The sequence below is a fragment of the Staurois parvus genome, unplaced genomic scaffold (genome assembly GCF_062004578.1).
Source record: "Staurois parvus isolate SC_StPar_1 unplaced genomic scaffold, SC_StPar_1.0 ptg000021l, whole genome shotgun sequence".
NCBI classification, from domain to species: Eukaryota; Metazoa; Chordata; class Amphibia; order Anura; family Ranidae; genus Staurois; species Staurois parvus.
In genome coordinates, this window is record NW_028317817.1 from 11,254,707 (window position 1) to 11,276,984 (window position 22,278).

The following is a 22,278-nucleotide window of genomic DNA, read 5'->3' on the forward strand; positions in this document are numbered from 1 at the left end:
GTCCCTGTTCCTTTCTAAAAAATGCACCACTCAAAACACACAGATGTGAACTAGATCCCAAGGAAACCATGATAAATGGACTGTAGTGTGTTTCTGCAAAATGCACTAAAAAATGCATAGGTGGGAACCAAGCCTTACTATTCACCGAGGAGGTAGTTGACACATGAAGTTGTAAAGCCAAGTGAGGAAATAGAAAGGTCTTGTCTATTTACTGTGGCAGAGGTGCACAAATCATAAACTGTCTCAACAGAATTTCAAATTCATTGGTAGGTATAACAATACAGATATTCAGAATTGAAATGTGCATTTAGCTGTTTGCTTGGAGTTCAACTTTGTATTAGTAATAATGACCTGATAATAAGCCTAAAATGCAGGACTGTGTCAGTCTGATCGCATTATCAGGGGCTAACGCATGATGATACAGTACCATCATAAAACTACAATCAAACTGCCAATTCATTTATACTAGCAGTACAGCCTCTTCTAAAAATCTGTAACACTCACTAAAAGTCCCCCTTTAAATTAAGTCTTTCTGATGTAATGCAATGAAAACACATCCATTACTGCATATACTGTAAAGTTTTGCTCATCAGAAAACAAATAATGTTACAATTCTACCAATCATTACTGACGGAAAGCCCAAAATGTTTAATGTACTGTGGCATATAGTAACACATTTAAATAAAACATATACAGTATGTTGGCGAAATGCACATTGTACGCTTTTGTCTTTTTTGTCTCCATCATTTCCACTGTACTTTTATTTATTACAGCTACTTATATAGTGCCATCAATTTACACAGTGCTATATATATATATATATATATATATATATATATATATATACAGTATATATATATATACATTCACATCAATCCCAATTAAACTACCAGCATGTCTTTGGAGTATGGGAGGAAACCCACACAGACAAAGGGAACAAATGCAAACTCCATGCAGGTAGTGCCATGGTTGGTATTCAAACCGATGATCCTAGTGCTGCCAGGCAGAAGTGCTAACCACTTAGCACCTATGCTTTTATTTTATTTACTTATTTGTGCTCTAAGTCATCATACTGTGTGTACCAAAAGAAACATACCTTTTGTTACCTGGTTCTGCCATATTAATACTGGTACAGTTACTACCAACAGTATAAATCAATCAATTTCATTCAGATCCCATATTATGACAAATATTTCCTAAAAGGATACTCCACTTTCATAGGAAAAATAGCAAATTAAAAAAATTAATATAGCATATACAATTGCTACATAAGTCATATTGTAATTCGATGTTAACAAAAGTGACCATTTTGTTCTATCTGTAGTGCTGTAATATTCTGTAAAAAGTAAAAAAAAGTACATCTGCAGCTTCTTCTCCAACAGAGTGCATCACAATGCACATCAGTGTGTTGGAGTGTGCTGCAACATAGGTGTCTTTCCTTAGTATGTTGGGGTGCCAATGAAAGTGTGCTACAATACTAAACTTACAGTGAACCCATAGGAAAGGAAAAAAACTTTAAAAAAACCCACTATGCAGAGGCAGAAAAAAACATTCATTCCCAATCCTCAAAGCCAATAAAAAGACTACCTGGATCAAAATTCCATGATATTTCTTAAAAATGTAGTAACTGATTATGTTGTGTGCACTTATAAATAGCCCCAGCCTCACTTTGACACACTGTAGAATCAGTTCCTGTGCAATGCTAATTTCTCTCAGCTATTACAGTAAAGAACCCTTTCTGTATGCACACAGGTTCAACTTTTTGACCACTTACAAAATGAGCCCTTGTGTCTTCGGAACAACATCAAGTGAACACTAATCCACTAAATTTACTATAAGAACCATTGACGTATTTACTCAAGGTGACCATATTCTTCCTCAATCACCCCTTCTCAATAGTGAATATGATCATTTGAGTTAATCTCGTCTCATAACTGAGGATCTCCAAGCCTTTCACATCTTTTTTGTGAACTGCTGCCAAAAACTGTTAAAGTTGAACTTTAGGTAGATATAAAAATACCAATTATGCAATTATGTATTCATTAAATCTCCTTAAATGCATTTTTAAAGCTGATCTGTAGCCATCATATTTTTTATTCATATATACTGTACATATAAGTAATTCCTAGAAATGTTCTTAAAAGTATGTAATATTTCTCAATACCAATTGATTACTTAAAGTGTTGCTAAACCCAGGACCCTGCATTCACTATATCTGGTCTCCCACAGTACACAGAACATGAAAATGCTATTATTTTAGTAAATATAAATTGCTAAATTCTCATCAGCAGTTAGAGCAGTATTGCGACTTATATCAGTGTTCAGCAGAGCACTGGGTAAAGCTTGTAGGAGGAGTTTTCATTCTCCCCTGATTGTCCTATGAGGCTGCATAACTCCTGACCCTCTTTCTGGACAGTGCTGATTGGCCCTGTGCTGATCACATGCACTATACCAAGAAAAAACAATTCTCTAGCAATGCACACCAAAATGAGCATGTGCAGCTTGCACCAAAGCAATGTTCTATCAGCAGATGGATTGGGAATTGTAGAAGAAGGAGAGGATCAGTTTAGACAGGATCAAACATCCTTTTTACACAATGCAGATGATTAACCACTTAGGTTCCACAGTGAGTATAAGAAGCATGCTTTACTGCTTATACAGAATGATTTTACTGTTGTGGGTTTTGTAACACTTTAAAATCTCTTGCTGTTTCCAGTACAGACAGTCCATGCAGTGCAGAAGGGGTTGTCTGTGGCTGCTGTGTCCTGGCATACCCAAGAGTGGCATGCCTCCAGCTCTATTCACACAAAAGATCCATTTTATTCATTTTGTCAGTTTCATTCAGTAAACATTACTAAGTGGGAAAAGTCTGAAATAATGTGGGTCACTTACTAAAACTGTATAGTGCAAAATCTGGTGCAGCTCTGCATAGAAACCAACCAGCTTCCAGGTTTTATTGCCAAAGCATAATTGAACAAGCTGACGCTAGAAGCTGATTGGCTACCATGTACAGCTGCATCAGATTGTGAGCGCTCCAGTTTTAGTAAATCTTCCCCTCTGTGTCAAGTGACAAACCGTGCCCCTACATTTCACTGAATATCATGGAAAACAGTCATGGGGTCTATAGGTGTGTATCATGGAGTCTGTTTTGCATTAATGTCCTCCCAGCCGACCGAATTAAGAAGATTGTGCCACCATGAGACCTAATTAATTTACACCTTGATCACTCACGGTCCCAGAGGTCTCAATGATGAGATTGAGATAAACACAGTCATAAAGTGTCCAGAGTCCCCTGTTCCACATGTCTACCTGAGGATTTGGACATGCATGCTTGTACATCATTGACTGATTTTTTTTCTTCATGGTCATTTTCTCCATCTTTCATATTACAGTTCAATATACATACTTTGTACCTTTTACTGTGAGGGTGTGTGTACACATAGGTATGCACGCATGCCACCCCAGTCTTCTATTCCTGCCATTAAGAATAATATATACAGTCATGATTGTTCTTGCTCTTACATACATCATGCGTGCACACTTATGAGTACCTTTCATGGTTTGTGCACACATGCATCTGACATGCATGCTTATACACATATGTTCAGGCACATCATTGACCGACAATTTTTTTCTTCAAGGCCATTTTCTCCACATTTCATATTATAGTTCAATATACTATGTACCTTTTAGTGTGAGGGTGTCCATGCACATATAAGTGCCGCCCATATGAGTGCCTTTTTAAGTTTGTGCATGGATGCATTCGCATTGGACATGCTATATACCATCATTAAATAAATATAATATATTATTCTTTATCCTTTGCCCCTATTATGTTATAAGTACCGGGAATGTGTGCATGCACATGTGTGTATGTGCTTATTTAAGTGGTTTACAGTATTTTTAATTTTTCCAACTTATATTAATAAGATGCTGCATTATATTATCCAGATCCCAGTGGCCTTTATCCTTTTTATCTTATGTTACTTATTGATTCTTCCTTTTATTTGTGTTATTCCCTTTTTTCAGTTGGACATGAATCTGGATGCATTCATCCATTTTTTGCTTTTTTTCCTTTTCCCCCTCTTTTTAGCTCTCCTTTTAGCTAGTTTGCTATACAAGAATTATACAGTTTTCTATTTACAATATACAATATATGCATTTTTAGTTTCCTAATCTATAGGGTTTTAATGTAATTATATCACAGAGCTGGGTGGCCATTTTACTGTAGTCCATTTGTATACAGATATAGATCTTGAGCAGCCATCTTACTGGAGTCTATGGTACAAACTTCAAGCAACCAATTATCCTATATGGCTCCTCCTCCCTGCTCTGTTATATGTATGTGTCCCCATGAGCATGTCCTTAGGCTTGAAAAAGAAGCAGTTACGCTCCCCAGCTTGCAGCACCCCCAGATGTGACCAGGGCTTTTTTTCAGTGGGAACGCGGGGGAACTCAGCTTTGAATATATGTGATGCCACAGGGTGATGGGGTGTGCTGGAGGGTCTATTAATGTTGGCCACTGGATGGCTTATTGTTGCTGGGGGAGATCTATTTTGTATGGTGGTTTATTTTTGCTGTGAAGGTCTATTGTTGTTTGTGGGGGATCTATTGCTGTGGGGGGGATTGTATTTCGGGGGGTCAACTATTGCTGGAAGGGATATACTGTTGAGGGATCGGGGGGGTCTACTGTTACTGGCTGCTGGAGGTCTATCGTTGCTGGAAGGCATCTATTTTTTGTGGCTGTCTGTTGCTGCTGGGGAGATCTATTATTGCTAGTGGGGGATCTATTGTTGCTGGGGGGAGATGTTGATGAAAGGGATCTACTGTTGAGTTAGGTGTCTACTGTTGGCAGCTGGAGAGTCTATTGATGCTGGCTGCTGGGAAATCTGTTGTTGCTGCCGGGGGTCTATTGTTGGAATTTATTGTTGCTGGGGAGGGTCTATTGCTGCTGGCTACGGGGGATCTATTTTACTGCTTTTCTTGTTATCATTAACAAATTCCATACAAATTACTTACCACCACGAAATGACACTTGGCTCTGTAGTCTCTAAAAGGGGAGGCGGGTAGGGGGTGGAACTAAGGAATGGTGCTCTGAGGTGGGTAGGGGACAAAGACAAGAAGTGACTCAGAAGGGGGGAGTTCCTGCACCTATTCTGTGAGAAAAAAAGCCCTTGGTGTTAAGACATGTCTTGTTTTGTGCAGTCCATGTGCTCCAGGGTGGCTCCAGGATTTCTGGTTTTATTTCTGGTGTCCTATACATCTCATTACAGCAGCATCTGCTTCTTGGTTTCTGAAGACACACTGAAGCTCAACAGCAAACCGCAATGGGTGGATGACACAACCTCATTCTTATGTGCCTTGTGAGTTGCCACATGTTATTTTTAATAAAGACGTTTCCTAACTACTGCACTTGGTCGGCACCCTTTGCTGTTTCCATTATATATATTGCAGAAATCACTTCAATCTCAATTGAGGAGCAGCCACTGATATTTGTGAACCTATGGACTTTCTAGTATAATCCTACACCCCCATAGCACATTCATGTGTATGATTATGTTGTAGCTCAGCTGTATCCTTACCTGCACCACTCTCAATTATTCCTTGTGGTTCTTTTACTTTGCTGATGTAAATTAAAAACTCAGCTTCAATAGAATCATGTGGCCAGGTCTATACTTACAGGTTGTCTTTAATGTGGGGCTGTAACTTTATCTTGCTCCTATTCGGAATACACATAAAACTGATCAATATATTCAATCACATAGAAGCAGTAAGGGAAGTATGGGCTATATAAAATGCTCTTTGCCAGCCATGTAAGTGCCACTTAATATGCAATTAGTACACGTTTTAAAACTAATGTTAGGGAGTAAATAACGGACACTTCACAGAAGTAAATATGTCCAAGCTCATAAAAAGTCTGTATTTACCACTGTCATCTAAAGAGATCAATGTGGCACCATTTGTTGGATTGTTCTTCACTTGGTGTTATTAGCAGTAGATAATGCTAACTGTCTATGAGCTGCACCAAACTGGCTTTCGAATCATGGCAATGTAGACATTTTTGTTAAAATGACAGGAAATACAAGAGTTGGCATACTACAGTCTCATTCTTACCAGAATTATACATTCTTTCTTTCTATCACTACCTTCTATCACCAGCATTTTTTGAATTAGATCCTCCTAACATCTGCCTTGCTACAAAGTTTTATCAGTCCTTTGTTCTGTTAAACATCTTACAATCTTAGCCGTAGCCCTCCTGGCAAAGCTTTTACCTTCCTTTTTTCTTACTATAATGTCTTTCTTCGACGTTCCCTGCTTCCTATTGTTCTCTAATTCTTAAAAGCAGGAAGAGGTTCATTGAAGATAAGAGCTTAAAAAGGCACGTAACTGGTGGTGACATAGCTATACGGGTACAGCTGAAGATTGTGGTCCAAAACTGTTCTTCTTTACTATGTCCCTTCACCTTCCAGACAAATGGTCTCTTCTTACTTAAACCTCCATTTAATTGTTCAATAGTAGTAACACAAAATCAGGTAATATCACTCATTGCAGAATCACTGCCATAAGATGATCCTCCAAAGCCAAGCTCATCAGGAAAGTTGCTTAGTGTGGCACACAAATCAGTGACACTTTTCTGTGTGTTAGTTGGGAACAGGAAACATGATATTATACAACATATGGCTAAGTACAATGGACACATTGCAAAGCATCCTTAGGGTCAAGACAAGGGGGTAGAAGAGCAAAAGGGGCATGCGCCCTGGACACAGTGTTGATATGTGGAGGGACAGACTAGGAGATTCAGCCACTACATTCTCCTGTGCCTCACTGAGAGGAGTAAATCCTTAAAAATAATAATTTTTCAAGAAAAGCTATTACCTATGTTCATATCACGTCTTACTGCACATTCAAAGACATTGAAAATGTTTTGTTTTCCTTTTCCATGTGAACCCCATTCCCACCTCTGCTCTGTGCACAGCTTCACTGCTCTCCACAACTTTCTGTTTCATGTTTCATAAGTACTTGCACTTGTCTTAAAGGATAAGCTCACCTTTTGTAACATGTTACATTTTACACCCATATTCAGGGTGTAACATGTTATGAACGGACCACCCCCAATCCTCCCCTCTCCTCCCTGTTTCCCTTTGTGACAGCTAGAGGGGGATCTTCTCCTCCCCGCTAGCTGTCACAATTTAACCACTTGCCCTCCAGAGGATTTATCCCCCTTCCTGACCAGGCCATTTTTGGCGATACTGCGCTGCATTAATTTAACTGACAATTGCGCGGTTATGCAATGCAGAACCCAAATTAAATTTACATCCTTTTTTTTGCCACAAATAGAGCTTTCTTTCAGTAGTATTTGATCGCCTGTGCGGTTTTTATTTTTTGCGCTATAAACAAAAAAGAATACTGAACATTTTGAGAAAAAAAACTATATCTTTTACTTTTTGCTATTAACCTCCTCAGCGGTATGATTCTTTCCGATTTTTTGTGCTGAAAGCGGTACCATTTTTTTGCATGGAAATATGTATTTTTTTATTGTAGGCCTGTAATTTTTAGGAATAACTCACTGAAATCTGTACGAACAAGAGTCTAGTAAATATTCCGGATATGATAAAACTTGAAACACGAAATCATAAATTATAATTTAATAAATAGTCATAAAAAATAATAATATAATAATAATAAATTTAATTCAATAATATAATCAAACCAAAAACACTGAAATTTGAAATACAGAGACAAATTCGCACATCGCTGAGCAAAGTCGCAAAATCGTTTTCAGTGTCTGATGACGAATTTCCCCACGAATCATTATCACTCAATTCTCTAAGTAGTTCTGATTTACTATCGCTGTTCTAAAACCGCTTTTGACATAAAGGGATGCTTTTTGGACGCCATGGACTTTTCTAAGTTTCCAGGCACAAAGAACAGTCAAAATGCAGGCAGGGCACAGGACAAAGCAGTAGGGACAAAATATATGTGAAATGCATTCAAACAGCAATGACAGCAAAAATGACATTTTTTGAAAATGTCAAATTTCCCGCCGGTTCCGGCGCCCGTACGTCCCAACGTCACAGGGACTGGAACACGGAAGCTAGATGCTGGCATTGGCCGGAGGAGATGGCCGGGGACGCTGCAGGGGACACATCGCAGGAGCGAAGGACAAGGTAAGTGCTGCAGGGAATCCCTGAGCAACTCCTTAGCGGTTTTCCTGAGTGTAGCTCGGGGTTACCGCTCTTGGTACTCAAATTTTACCCCGAGCTACACTCAGGAAAACCGCTAAGGAGGTTAAACATGTCCAGTGAAAAAATTTAAAAAATCAAATTTCATCATAAATTTAGGCCAAAATGTATTCTGCTACATGTCTTTGCTAAAAAAAATCCCAATACGTGTAAATTAATTGGTTTACGTGAAAGTTACAGCGTATAGATACTGGAATTTTTTTTCACTAGTAATGGTGGTGATCAGCGACTTATAGCGGGCATTCTGATACTGAGGGGAACTGATTTGGTGTTAATAACTTCCCCAGTGACACCAATACAGTGATCAGTACCCCTCGTGTATTGTATTGTTTCTGTCTTGTCTCATGTTCTGTCCCCCTTGCTATTGTACAGCGCTGAGCAAACCCTTTGGCGCTATATAAATACTGTATAATAATAATAAAATAATAATAATCAGTGCTAATAAAAAACACTGACACTGTACTAATGGCACTGGGCAGGAAGAGGTTAACATCTGGGGCGATCAACGGGATAACTGTGTGTTGTTTCACTATGTTGGCTGTGTGTGTGCTTCACTGTAAGCACACTGCTTTGTATGGCTCTTCTATGCAGAGCCATACAAAGCAGTGTGCAAGAGCTGACAGGGGAGAGATCTGTGTTGTTTATACACAGGTCTCTCCCCCGTCAAAGATACTCGACGATCACCGGGTGCCGACAAGTAATCACTGGCCGGGATCCAGTGATTGACAGCCGAGGCCACGAATGACAGCCATGATTTTGTGCACCCGTGACGCCCTGTAGCAGTATTTCTGCTATAGGGTGGTGTGGAACTGGTTGAAAAAAAGGCAGGCTTCGCCCATCCGGCCGCATCATTCATTCACGGTGAATGAATGAACTACAAGTCCCAACAACCTTTGGGGCTACCGGCTTGTAGTTCTCAATGGACTACCACGGTGCTGTGGAGCCCTGTGGAAGTTCATTGATTCTTCCTGTCAGTATATCTTCTTACCTGTAAATCCCGTATGGGCAAGCAGATATACTGACAGGTCTGCAGGAGACCTGCAAAAAAAAATGCATTTATTATTTTTTGTAAAAAGGTGAACTTCTCCTTTAAAATGCACATGTAGGCAAGAATTATTCATTAGCAAAACTTGATGACGCTCTGAGATACCAATCATAGAAGATTGGCGGATCATACTCTCTCCTTTTCACCAGCTGTTCTGTGTTGCCTATGCATGTGGGTGCTCTAAGCTGCTGTATGTAGCTCTGTAGTGCTCAGGTGGTAGGGAGTATGCATACTGCGGTGGCTACTTACAGACGCGCCTAGGGAGAGAATCCACTGCACAATGCAAGTGCAGTCAGGAAAAACAAGGAAAGTTTCCTGTTAAAGATGGAAATATTTGATATCAACATGAATTACAAAATCCATATTCAATATGGATTCAATGTTCAAGTGTGTGAATTTTAAATTAGTATCCAAAAATTATTCACTCTATATAATACAAAATTAATAAAATAAACTCCCTGTGTAATGACACTCAAAAAGTCCCACTTTCACCCTTGAAAGTCCAAAATTAATATAAAACCTTTCCAGTGTACGTGAAATATTCCAAAAATACACAAAATCCCCAAAAACAAAGTCCAAAGAATTTTTTAATCCAAATTCTGATATAAATTCACTGCGTGATTCCATAAATTGCCGAGGGCCCGGGGTCAGTAGGGGGCCCAATGAAATGCCCCTGGTACCTCTTTATAGGCTTTTTTAGGTGTGCTTTGAGTGTGGGCAAGGACACAGGGGCCCCATGATCCCCTATTGCCCGGGGGCCCCATGAGTTGTCAGTCTGCCCCTGCTTCGTATACTCCATGTTACTCATAGATAGACAAAATAACAGCCATATAGTGTAGTACAGGGCTTAAAATTTCGAGTCTAGACCTACTAGCCAGGCACAAACCTTACTCTCCACCAGTTGCCCCACCAAACCTTGCCCAGGTCCTGTTCCCTAACCCCGCCCCCAACCACGCCCCCTTAAAGCTTATGGAATTACATTTTTCTTTAGAATAAAGAGTCTAAAATATGAAACTGTATAAAGTAATATATATCCCACCTCCCCTATACTCCATTATAGTGATATGACATGTATACAGTAATGTATATCCCAGCTCCCCTGTACTCCATTATAGTGATATGACATGTATACAGTAATGTATATCCCAGCTCCCCTGTACTCCATTATAGTGATATGACATGTATACAGTAATGTATATCCCAGCTCCCCTGTACTCCATTATAGTGATATGACATGTATATAGTATATATATCCCAGCTCCCCTGTACTCCATTATAGTGATATGACATGTATACAGTAATGTATATCCCAGCTCCCCTGTACTCCATTATAGTGATATGACATGTATACAGTACTTACTCCTCGAGTCCCCTGCAGCGGTGGAGAGGGTGTGTCCTCTCAGCAGAGGAGAGTGGACCTCTCCTGCACCTGTCACCTTAGCGGCGGTGCCGAAGAAGCCGGAAACCGGAAGTTGGAAACCGGAACTCGGCTTCACAATGAGGGTTGGAGCGCAGCCGCTCCATCATCTATGCTCGCCGCTAGAGAATTTCTCCTCGCATTTGCGAGCGGGAGAGCGGCTTTTTCAAGCCCTGGTGTAGTATGTTCAGTTATAAAAAGATGCAGACTTCAATAAATGTGCTTACATTTAAAAACCATAAAATAACATGTATTCCCATAACTCCACCTCAAGCAGCTTCCTGGAACGGCAAATGTGGTAAAACCTCACTAAAGATGGCCGCTCAGCCACTTCCAGTTTCTTGTGCAACGTTCAACACGTTTCATCACACGTTTCGTCACTTCCTCAGAATTTGGTTGAAAAAATTCTTTGGGCTTTGTTTTTGGGGATTTTGTGTATTTTTGGAATATTTCACGGACACTGGAAAGATTTATATAATAATGTTCAAGTGTTGCTTTGTTTGCTTGAAATTTATCTACTGGGTCTAATAACACTTTTACTTGAAGAGCGCTTTAAAAAAATATTCCACCTCTAAATTCCCCCAAATTTACATATGCATCCTATGCTCGTGTAGTTAATTTAAAACATACCCCTGGCTGTATCATTTTAATTTATTACATGACCGACACAGAAGATGGCTTGAGGTTCCCAAGCACCCACTTCTTCCCTCCAGAGGGTTCTGTGAGTTGTACTTGTTATAACTAACCAGTATACTCAGATTAGAAGGCTCCTTGGAGCAATGTTGTTTGAATACAAGGGAGCTATTTTACGGCACGTACAGACCACTCATAGCAACCACAGCAAAGTGATGAAGAATGGGAATTAAATAGGATTTAGAAAATGAGCTATGCACAGCAAATGTGTCACAGTTAGCCAATATGAAATAGGTGATCCCCGGTCTTTAAACTGACATACTGTTGAATACACAGCATATTCTAAACCTGGACGCCATTTACTGTTCAGGGGGAATCCACTCCATTTATGTGGGAAAGATAAAAATTAATAAAGAAATAAATGATAGCAGTGCATTGAATATTTAGATGGCAATTTGCATGCCTCTCATGCTCCAAAATGCAAAGTATTATCAGTTAAAACTCGTGTGCTGAGGTCCCCTTTGGCAATTCATCAAAGGAAAGTGGTGAGGAACCACAGGATCTGAACTGCTTTCTAGAGTTGGCGGTGTAATTAATAGCAAGCTGCATTCATCATTCGCAATCAATACCTGGGAGGCATCCCAGGCAGGGATGAGAAAACCTGCATAAGCTATCAGGGTAATAATTATGTGAATTCCAGGATATTATTTCACCATTCCGAACTTTATGCGCTAAGATTTTCACCTGAATATCCGAGGTGCACTGGGCAAAGCATCTTAAACACTTGCTAATAAAAAGGAAAACTTTTCACTTTCAGATAGAAATAGATCACCTCAGAAAATAATTGCACTCAAGCGGCAGTGAGATTGCTTCAAGTTGCTGTGATTTAATATGAGCGTAAAGATAAATGCAAGGAGAAAGTCTGTAGCTTTGTCTTTGCTGTAAAGACAATATTTTATTGCTGAAAAAAAATGAACCGTGCAGGGAAAGAAAGAACATATTATTAGTGTGGAGAATTTGTGAACTTCGGGCAAACTGAAATCGTTACATGGGAATTGCTTATAAAATTATATGCAGTCAGGTTCCTGATCCAGGCCCCCTGCCCAAAAGCATAGCCTGGTCTGTAACCGCTTTGTAGATTGCACTGCATTGGTCCAGGATCCACCCTTTTCTATGATTGGATGGTGTAGGAGAAGCAAGCGCAATCCTTTGCAATATAGCAGGGTCCTGCTTGGCTAAGACGTCCAACCCCCCCATTCTCCAGTCTACATGCTTCCGCACAGTAGATTTCAGGAGGCTGACAGCAAGACAGATTTAGTTGCGAAGTTGCTAAAATATATTTAACTATTTTAAATGATTACATGTGTAAGCCGTGTACCGGGGTGGGCTCCCCAGGATACAGTGAAGTCACAAACGAGGAAAGCAACCCCAACACCAGCTTTTGCCACAACAGAATTTTACTTAGATGTGACAAATAAACACAACCACAAATGCTGAGAACATATAATAAATTTACATACAGCCAGCCCAAAGGCTGAGACCCTTGTGCTGTACAGCACGGCACCTCTTGATGGATAAAGGTAGAAAGTGAAGTAATTTATCTACTGGCGGGCACAAATAAGCTGCCACACCTTACCTGTTATTACCCTAACAGAGCAGGAATCAGTGTATGGGTGTATGGTATGGCTAGCCTGCGGTGCAGCACAACAGCTTACAATCTTACACAAATCTACAGTATTCCCTCTCCCATAACTGGTCCTGTAGCACGTGCCTGAGTATTCCTTCTGAGCAAAACGCCAGTCTGGCTTGAGTTTGTAGGATTTTATCAGCTCTCCAATGTGAAATGTCACTTTAAGTTGTGGAGTCCTTCCAATAATCAGTAACAAAACTTGTGGCCGGACACAAACAGAGACCCTAACTAACTAACTATAGGACTGGCCTCAGTCTCAAGGCTCCAACATTGAAATGAGGTGCGTGCACGATCTTACCGACCCGGGTCTGCTTTGCCTCTGCTGGTGACTCTGAACAGAACAACCGTCTCTCCAACAAGCTTGCGATCTTGCAGTGTATGCTGCGTTGTTCCTCTGCTCTCATCAGCATTACTGGCAGCAATCTTCCTTTCTCTGAACAGGATCAGGGTCTTGGACAGGATCAACTTCACCCAGCTTCAGTTCTGGCCACAGAGGGAAGCTCCCACATCGGATGTCATCGGATTCTCAGCTCACACGGCCCTCTCATTCAGCATCGTCCACAAACATGGCTGCAGTCTCCTCTTCCTGTTCACTAAAACCCCAACTGTGTGTGAAAACCCCACCTCTTCATGAATATACAAATATCTATGCAGTCTGAGCCTGTGTTAGAAAAACAGTGACATCTTGTGGCTAAACCGCAGAATGTCAGTCAAAACATTAATTTACTCCACACAATAATTTACTGCACACAGTGTTCAAACAATGAGAGCTGTTTCCCCATCTCACACATGCATTGATTAAATAGCATTTTTATATCTGTTTGGAACTTAGAAAATATAAAATGTATTGGGTATTAAGTAAATTGCTATTAGATTCCTATTAGATTGCCTTCTCTCAAGAGCAGAGCCCTCCTAACCCTCGTTTTGATTTGCATTGTAACTGTACCGTCCTCCTTTATAATGTAAAGTGCTGGACAAACTGTCAACACTATATAAATCCAGTATAATAATAATAGTTGCTTCGCTCTAGGAGTATTGCCCAATGGGGATTAATCGGGATCTGCTTTTTGCCCTATGGGAACAGACCTGTGTCTACAGAATGCTGTCTATAGAATGCTGAGTCTATCTACATTGAGGGTCAGCAACCAGTAGATCGTGATCCACCAGTATTTCTTGGCCAGATGACTGGTAGATCACAGTCAGGGCTTGATGACCTGCCATCCCAGGGCATCAAAGTGCAGTGCAGAGGGACTACTTGTAAAGTTGGAGCTGTAGTAGGGAACAAGAGCCGCATAAGTTGATGTCTCCTCTGTAGTGCTGATTCCTATGCCCTGTCATGTTTGGTAGGTATTGCACCTGCCAAACATGGCCCATTCAAGTGAATGAGGCCAATCTACAAGTGCCCTGCAACTGTGTGCAGTACAGCAAACAAGGGGTTAAACAGGCAGCGTTGTGTTGCTTTCTCACCACCTGTTTTAACCCCTTGGACCCCGCAGAAGCATGCAGTTGCGAGGCACTTGCAGAGTGGCCCCATTTACTTGAATGGGTCTCGACTGACAAGCGGTAGCACTTACCAAAAGCAACAGGGGGTGTAATTCCTGCAGAGGCATGTGTATACCTTTGGCTGCTGCCTCAGCAGCTAAAGGGGGTAGGATATGGGGCAGTAAAACCATGACTCAACCATAGCGTTTTACCACCCTGCAAATTTACATGTAACCGAGCCCTAAGAGTGCCGCTGCCGGATGCAGTTAAGGGCTCATTCACAGGTGCAGCAGACACTACTGCTCTTCTGTGTTTGACAGGTGGTGAGGAGGTGTGATATGTTGCCTTCTCAACACCTGATTTAAACCCATGATTGCCTGCAATACACACGATTGTGACGGCAGTATTGCAATTAGAGGTTTAAATCATGCGTGAGGTGACACTGCCTGACCCCTGATCTACATTAATGCCTAGTATACATGATGAGAATATCGGATGAATGATTTTTTTTTTGCATGCTAGTCTCATTGTGAAAACAAACAGGTTACTAAAGTTACAAAAATTCTCATAAGACATAATACAACTTTGGAAGTGATGTAATATATTGTATTGTATTGTAATATATTCTTTCATTTCCAAGCATGCGCGGTCTTGGTCACTCGTTTTTTTCGTACGATCACTATACTCATTCATTCTGTTATTTTACAAGAAAAATTTTCCTGCTTGTCCCTGTTGTGATCAGCTCTCGAAAGCTGTGTACTAACCAATAGATTAACAGATCGCTCCAAATGCATTTTTTTTGTCTGATTTTCTCATTGCTTAAAAGCAATTAAAATATTCCAAGGATAGAGCTGCATTCACTAGCATGTTAAAATAAACTTTTTTATATGTCATGTGAAGAAAAAAGTCCTTTGTGCATATGAACTTTTAGACCCTGTACTTGCTGAAAAACAGTGTCTGGCTTGCTTTCCCAGCTCTTGGAAACTGCTCCCTGGCGCCCAATGCAATATAGAGAAACACTAGGTTAAGCATCAGCTTCGGGCAATCTTAGTATGAACTCGAACTGCAGCATCTGTCCACTTTTGAAGCTGGAGTCCATTCGCTTATGTATATCACTCTCTCATGCACACCCCCACTGTGAGACTGTCTGATCTAGAAAAGTTTTTACACATGCCCTGGATATATTTAAAGTGCACATTTACCCATAACAACTTGCTAAAAAAGAATGTTCTTTAGCAAGGAACAAACATTCCACATTAATAATTATGCTACCAATATTAGCGAGTGCTGTAAATTGCCTCCAGAATTGTTCCTGTTTCTTGTTGCTGGAGGCTGCCATTATTATTATACAGGATTTATATAGCGCCAACAGTTTGCGCAGCGCTTTACAAAATGAAGGTAGACATTACAGTTACAATACAATTTGGTACAAAAGGAAACAGAAGGCCCTGCTCGTTAGAGCTTACAATCTAGATGAACAGCATTAAACCTTTAGGCCGTTAGCAGATTGGCTTCTACAAATTTGGCACAGTGCCTAAAAATAGAGAGCAACTGAGCATGTGCAGAACAAAGTGAGACAGTATTTTACTGGACTGTAAACAGAATAGTCACTTTTTTCAATGTTTTACATAGCTATACCTGCAAAAGGGGCCAGCCTGAAATGATCTAGCAGGACTTAATTTTCTGAATAATTTCCAATTTCACTACCCAATATCTGTGTCTAAGTACCTTTTCAAGAAATTTTATTTAGATGAAAAGCAAATATACAGTATGTAATTTTGTCTTGATCCTTGTGTCCAAGGTTCAGCAAGCCAAGTAACATATGAAACCTCCTTGACTTTCTGTATGGTTTAAGAGACATTATCGATTCAAATACAAAATAGTCAAAAAGTAGAACCTGAAAGTAGGTCACGTTCAAAGTAGAATCATCCTAAAATGTAAATATATAACACACAGATACAGTATATGACAAAGATAATTGGAATACCTTATCTTAGATGCCCAGTCTCAACCTTTTCTTGATCAGGAGCAACCATAACAACCTCTTCCACAAAATATGAAGCTTTTTGTATGCAAAAAAAAAAAAATAGATTAATATTATTATTATTATTATACGGGATTTACTGTATATATCACCAACAGTTTGTGCACTTGATAAAATATCTGCTTTAGCTGACGTGAAGTGAAACTCCAACAATCAGGTAGAGGCTTTCAAACTTTTATTGATGTCTCTGTACCCATTAAATAGCATTCCCCCTCACTTTCTATTCCAGTAACAAATCTCTCCAGCAGTAAACACAACAGCAAAACCCCTTCTTTGAGAAAACTTGTTTTCCTATTGTTGTCTGTGTCCTCATACAACATTAACCTCCACTTTTGTGTCTGTAGTCTGCTAATTGGGATGTAAAAGAGCTATTGCCAACTAAACCAACTGCAGATTTCTTGCTTTCTTTTACATATAGACCTGAGAACATGACTGATGGTACAGTAAGGGGAGTAGACATAAAAAACAAGCAGTACATTCTCAATGACCCTGTGGGGTGCTTTCTGAGTTTAGGTTGCAGAGAATTACAAGAAACACACTTTTAGGTAAATAAAATGGATTTGCTGGTTTCAGCAGAAATTTCTAAACCCAGAGGTGTGGCTTCGTAGCAGCATTATATGTTGGTAGATGCGCACACAGGCTGTTTTGTCTGATTATTGATAGTTGAAAAAGTATACATTTCATAGTGACTGCTAAGGATAATTTTACGTTAATTTTATAGTGCCAACAAATTTCTTGGTGCTTTGCAGAAAATATTGATCCATTCACATTGTTACCTCCCCTCAAAGCATTCTACAATCTGATGTCTCTCTACCGTAATGATACAGATAAACTTTTTCTTACCAAACTTCAAAGCTGTTTTATTGATTATATGTTTCTAGATTGTAAAAAGAAACTGAAGTGCCAAAAACAAACTCACACATAGTTTGTAAACTCCATATAACTAGTTTCCATCAAAATAAACCCAGTGCATACTTTTTGCAAAGTCAAATGCCAACCGCTTAAAGAGAATGCTGACCTCAAACCAGAACCTTAATGAACCAACTTATATAGATACAATGTAAACTATGTAATTTGTATTTACAGAGCAGAGATTGATAGTTTGATGAAGAGTGATTGGTTAACATTTGGGAGCTTGAGACAACCAAAAGTGATTGGTTAACAACCCAATTTTATTTTTTTGCATTGCCATGTATGGCCAATTGGGAACATTTACTTCTTTCCTGGAGACACAATTGTCCCTGGTTCCAGTGACAACTGTACACTGGTAAAATCAGGACAAACATGGAAGGTAAATGGTCCAAACAGCAATAAGAACCTGACACAGGTACAAACCCTTTATTTCTCTATCCAAAAAAGTTTGAGTATAAATGCTTTTTACATTTGACTTTCATCAAATTTATCCTCACAATCTGCAGCTCTCCTCCAGAGTAAAGTGAAACAAACCCCCTTTATATAACTTTTGCTAATTTTGCTTTGAAAAAAAAATCTGCCCCCCATGGGCAGCCAGTTGAGTTCCTTGGTCTCTTAGCCTTTAGTTATTAAAATGCACAATATTATCATATACAAGAAAATATTTGTTTTATGTTCCATTATTGTTTTTGAAGTTTTTATCTCATGCAGTAAAGCAATTCATGGCTTTACAACTCTTAATGAAAAAAATGCCTTTCTATGCTGAAAAATCAGAGAAACACCATGTTGCCTTAGTCCTCATGTACACCGCTGCTCCTTAACGTGAGTTTAGGAGCTTTTGGTGTTTTTTTTGCCAAAGCCCTGAACTCAACTCAATAAAAGCCTGTGGGGTTGATTTACTAAAACTGGAAATGGCAAAATCTGGTGCATATGTGCATGATAGCCAATCAGCTTCTAACTTCAGCTCGTTCTATTAAGCTTTGACAATAAAACCTGGAAACTGATTGGTTTCTACAGTATGCAGAACCACACCAGATTTTGCACTTTCTAGTTTTAGTAAATCAACTCCTATGTGTCCATGTACACATAGACTCTTACCAGAGTTTAAGGAGCAGCAGAGTTTAGGGGCAGTTAAATGTTCCTCTCTTGAACACAGAAGAATCACATTCAGAAGAGGAAAGTTTTGGAGAAAAATCGCTAAGGCCTCATGTACACAGGAACTCACCTAGTTGTTAAAATTGTCCTGGCAGCAGAAAACCGCTAAACGCAGCAAAAACACATGTACCGCTTTTACCTACGTTTAGCGCTTGAATGTTTATTCATTTGATTGGCCAGAGTATTTTTCGCTGACATGGATAAACACCCAAGCGCTAAACGCAGCTAGCGTTTAGCCGCATTTAGCCTAGTTTTTGCCATGTTTAGTGGTTTTGGGGCAAAATGTTCCTCTCCTGAGTTCAGAAGAGGAACGTTTAACTGCCCCTAAATTCTGCTGCTCCTAAACTCTGGTAAAAGCCTATGTGTACATGGACATATAGGCTTTTATTGAGCTGAGTTCAAGAGCCTTGGCAAAAAAATGCCAAAAGCTCCTAAACTCACTTTTAGGAGAAGCAGTGTACATGAGGCCTAAACGTGGCAGTAACTAGTGTAAATGCATCTAACGCTAGCCACGTTTACCGCTTGGGCGTTTATTCATGCCAATGGAAAATACTCTGGCCAGTCAAATGAATAAACATCCAAGCGCTAGACGCGGCTAAACGCGGTACCGTGTTTACATGCTTTTTGCCACGTTTAGTGTTTTTCAGCTGCCAGGAGAGCTAAATGTCTAGGGGAGTTCCTGTGTACATGAGGCCTTATAGTGGTTCTAAAGGCAAATAGGTTTTACCTTAATACATTCTATGCATTAAGGCAAAAAAAAACTTTCAGTGCCTCCCCAACCACCTGAGTTCTTTATCAATCCAAATCTGTGTGTGTCTACAGGTCTTCCGGCCCCTCTCTCACAAGCTTGGCTGAGAGCAATGGGAGCCATTGGCTCCTGATGCTGTCAGTCAAATCCAGTGAGCAGAAAACAAAGAGCAGGGCTGAGGATGGATGCACACAGCCTGGCTCAGGAGCAAGCCCTCATGTGTGCCACCATAGGAAGTGGCTTCCCATGGTTGAACACAGAGAAGAGAAGGCGCCAAGAGTGCCGGCAGAGGCCCCAGAAGAAATTTGAAGCTGCTCTATGCAATACACTTGCACAGAGAATGTGAATATAACATCTTTTTTATTTTAGTAAAAAAAATGTTTAACCCTACAACCTCTTTAATTCCACTAGGGCAGCTGACAAATTGAGGTTGTTCTAGCTTACTTCTGCCTGATGCAGTTATGGAGATCCACCCTCTCTCTTTTGGGTTTAGATACGCTTGAAGTTCTGCAAATTTGTAATCCTAGCTATTCCCACCATCATTGAAACTAAGGGGCTTATGTATGAAAAGTATGCTAACAACATCTCTTTTTGCCTATAGCAACCATTTATAATCCATGTTTCATTTCTAACTCTTCATAAAAAAATGACAGTTGGAAGAGGTATTCATGGGCAAAAATAATTGTTTTACCTGGTACTTTTCATATATAAGCCCCTTAAAAAAGCACACAAGCTTTTAGATTCTGTATTCCATTAATGCTTCCTTAGAGTCAATAATAATGATAGGAATCACCTATAGGGCAAGATGAGAACCTTGTCCCATGTAACCCTAAAGGGTACCTCCTAAAACAAAATGTTCACGTTTTCATATTTGGGAAAGTCCTGTAAATAATAGTGACAATAAGGGACATAAAAGCAACAGCTGTACTTAAAGTGGCCCTTCTATGAAAGTCCATTCTTCTATGAAAGACATTCTATGAAAAACTGACCATTTTATTTGCAGCCCTCACTCTCCAAATACAAATGACTTTAAAGAAGTTGAAAAACAAAGCTTATGAAAAAAGTTTCAATGCTATCACAAAGCATGGGTAACACTATTACTCCGCTTGATGAATTACAATCTTGAAATTCCTCAAACATGCTTCCCTGCAATGGGCTGATGTACACACTCATGGGATTTTAAGTATCCAGTACACCCTGGAGCCAAGGTGAAGTCACAGAACCTCCCAAAAGTGTGAGAAGAAGGACCAAGGTAAGTTGTTTTTTATTTGCATGGTCATTATTTTAATGGGCTATTTAAGTGGTGGAGAACTGGAGAAGTAAAGAGGACTTCCATATTTGTCACGGAGGGTCCAATTAAATTATAAAATCTGGCAGAAAGAAAAGCATCTATGATAGTCAGAGATACCCATTAGACTTTAGATGTCATCTTTCAAGAAGAATTTATAAAGTAGAAGCTACGTCCTTTGGTACCATGGTAACTCAGATACTTTTGTTCTGCCATATTTAAACCTTCCACAGCATGTGGTGTGTTTGCCTTAGTGCGTCATATTTGCTTTAATCACATTTTCCTCTTAAAGGATCTATCTTGACATATTCCACAAACAGTTAAACTTCTGGGAAGGAAAGACAGGATTTGCTTTTGATATTAATCTCTCGCAAGATGTCTCTCTCAGCACTTTATGGAGAGCACATAAAGCTGTGGCCAGAGGGAGATTAATACGCATTGCTTCATGTTGAAAGACAGCAAACACAATTCACAAAGTACAATTATCTCCTCTGCTATTTAAATTAGAGATGTTTCATAGGAAGCAGCTGGATGACGAAACTGTGTGCAGATTTGAACCCCTACACCTACTACACACATTTAAATTTGAGCAAATATGGTTTACAGGTTTACAATAAATATGATCTGTTATGTTAATATTAACGGATTACAAGATCCCTTCAGTAAGCTAAGTACTATATATGTATAATTCATGATCTGATGAGTGCAGCATGATAGCATCCACTAGCATGAATTACTTGCTATGCAAATGGAAGCCTACTTTAACCAAAACAAGCTTGAGTTAAATGGTACCTAAAGCCAAGAACAAAAACTGATAGCATTGTCGATTACCATCTATTAGAGAGTGGTGGCCTGGTGATCCTGCCATACTCCTCTCCTAGAGTGACAATCATACTTAGCAGTATTGTCGCCCTAGGACTAGATAATACCTCCCTCTCTTCTCCACAACAGGGGGAGGTTCAGGGAGATAGCAGGGACCAATGTTAACTGATAACAGTCCAGAGGCTCTGTGAGTACAGGAAGTTATCAGCACACAACATTTCTGCCTGGATGACCAGATTTTTTTGTTCTTGTTGAACAGATGTACTAAAACGCTTTCAATGGCATATTTAACAGACTAAAGAGGAGCAAATTGGAGAAGTCTATTGTTGGAGTTTATATACACTTTAACCCCTTGGCGCTGACGCCTCCCGGCCCTTTAAGGGTTTCAGAAGCCGGGAGGTGGGCCGGGGTTTAGAGTCATGTGACCACTGTGACACGTCATCATGGTGGTCACATGATCAGGTCCCGATCGAAAGAGGAGATTGGGACCTTTCCGTGAGTACCGGACATGTGTGCTGGGAGCGCGCAGGGCGCGCGCTCTCAGCACATATGTTCTTTTTTAATAGAACGCAAATGTGCGGCCGCTCGGCATCTAGGCCCAGATGCCAGGAGGCCGCACATTTGCTTTCAGCTGGCGTGAAGAGGTTAAGAAGGAAAAAAAAATACAAATCAGAAAATAGGCTTTCCTGTATGATCCTTAACTGCCTGTATGAACACTTCACCGCCCTGTAAATCTAACACTAACCCTCTCTGTAACCCTAAAACTAACCCTCCCTGTAACACTTACCCTTTAACCTTA

The 22,278-nt window shown here is 39.9% G+C and overlaps 1 protein-coding gene across 5 annotated transcripts in view; it reads right to left on the reverse strand.

Moving 5' to 3' along the window:
* RARB (retinoic acid receptor beta) overlaps positions 1–22,278 on the reverse strand; it is a 960,987-nt gene that overhangs the window by 824,061 nt on the left and 114,648 nt on the right. For 4 of the 5 annotated variants that reach the window (XM_089690941.1, XM_089690911.1, XM_089690935.1 and 1 more), the window contains exon 2: positions 16,498–16,572. The exons of the other annotated variant lie outside the window; for it this stretch is intronic. The gene's annotated coding sequence lies outside the window, so the exon portion shown is untranslated. The remainder of the gene's footprint in view (positions 1–16,497; positions 16,573–22,278) is intronic. 5 annotated transcript variants of the gene reach the window in all.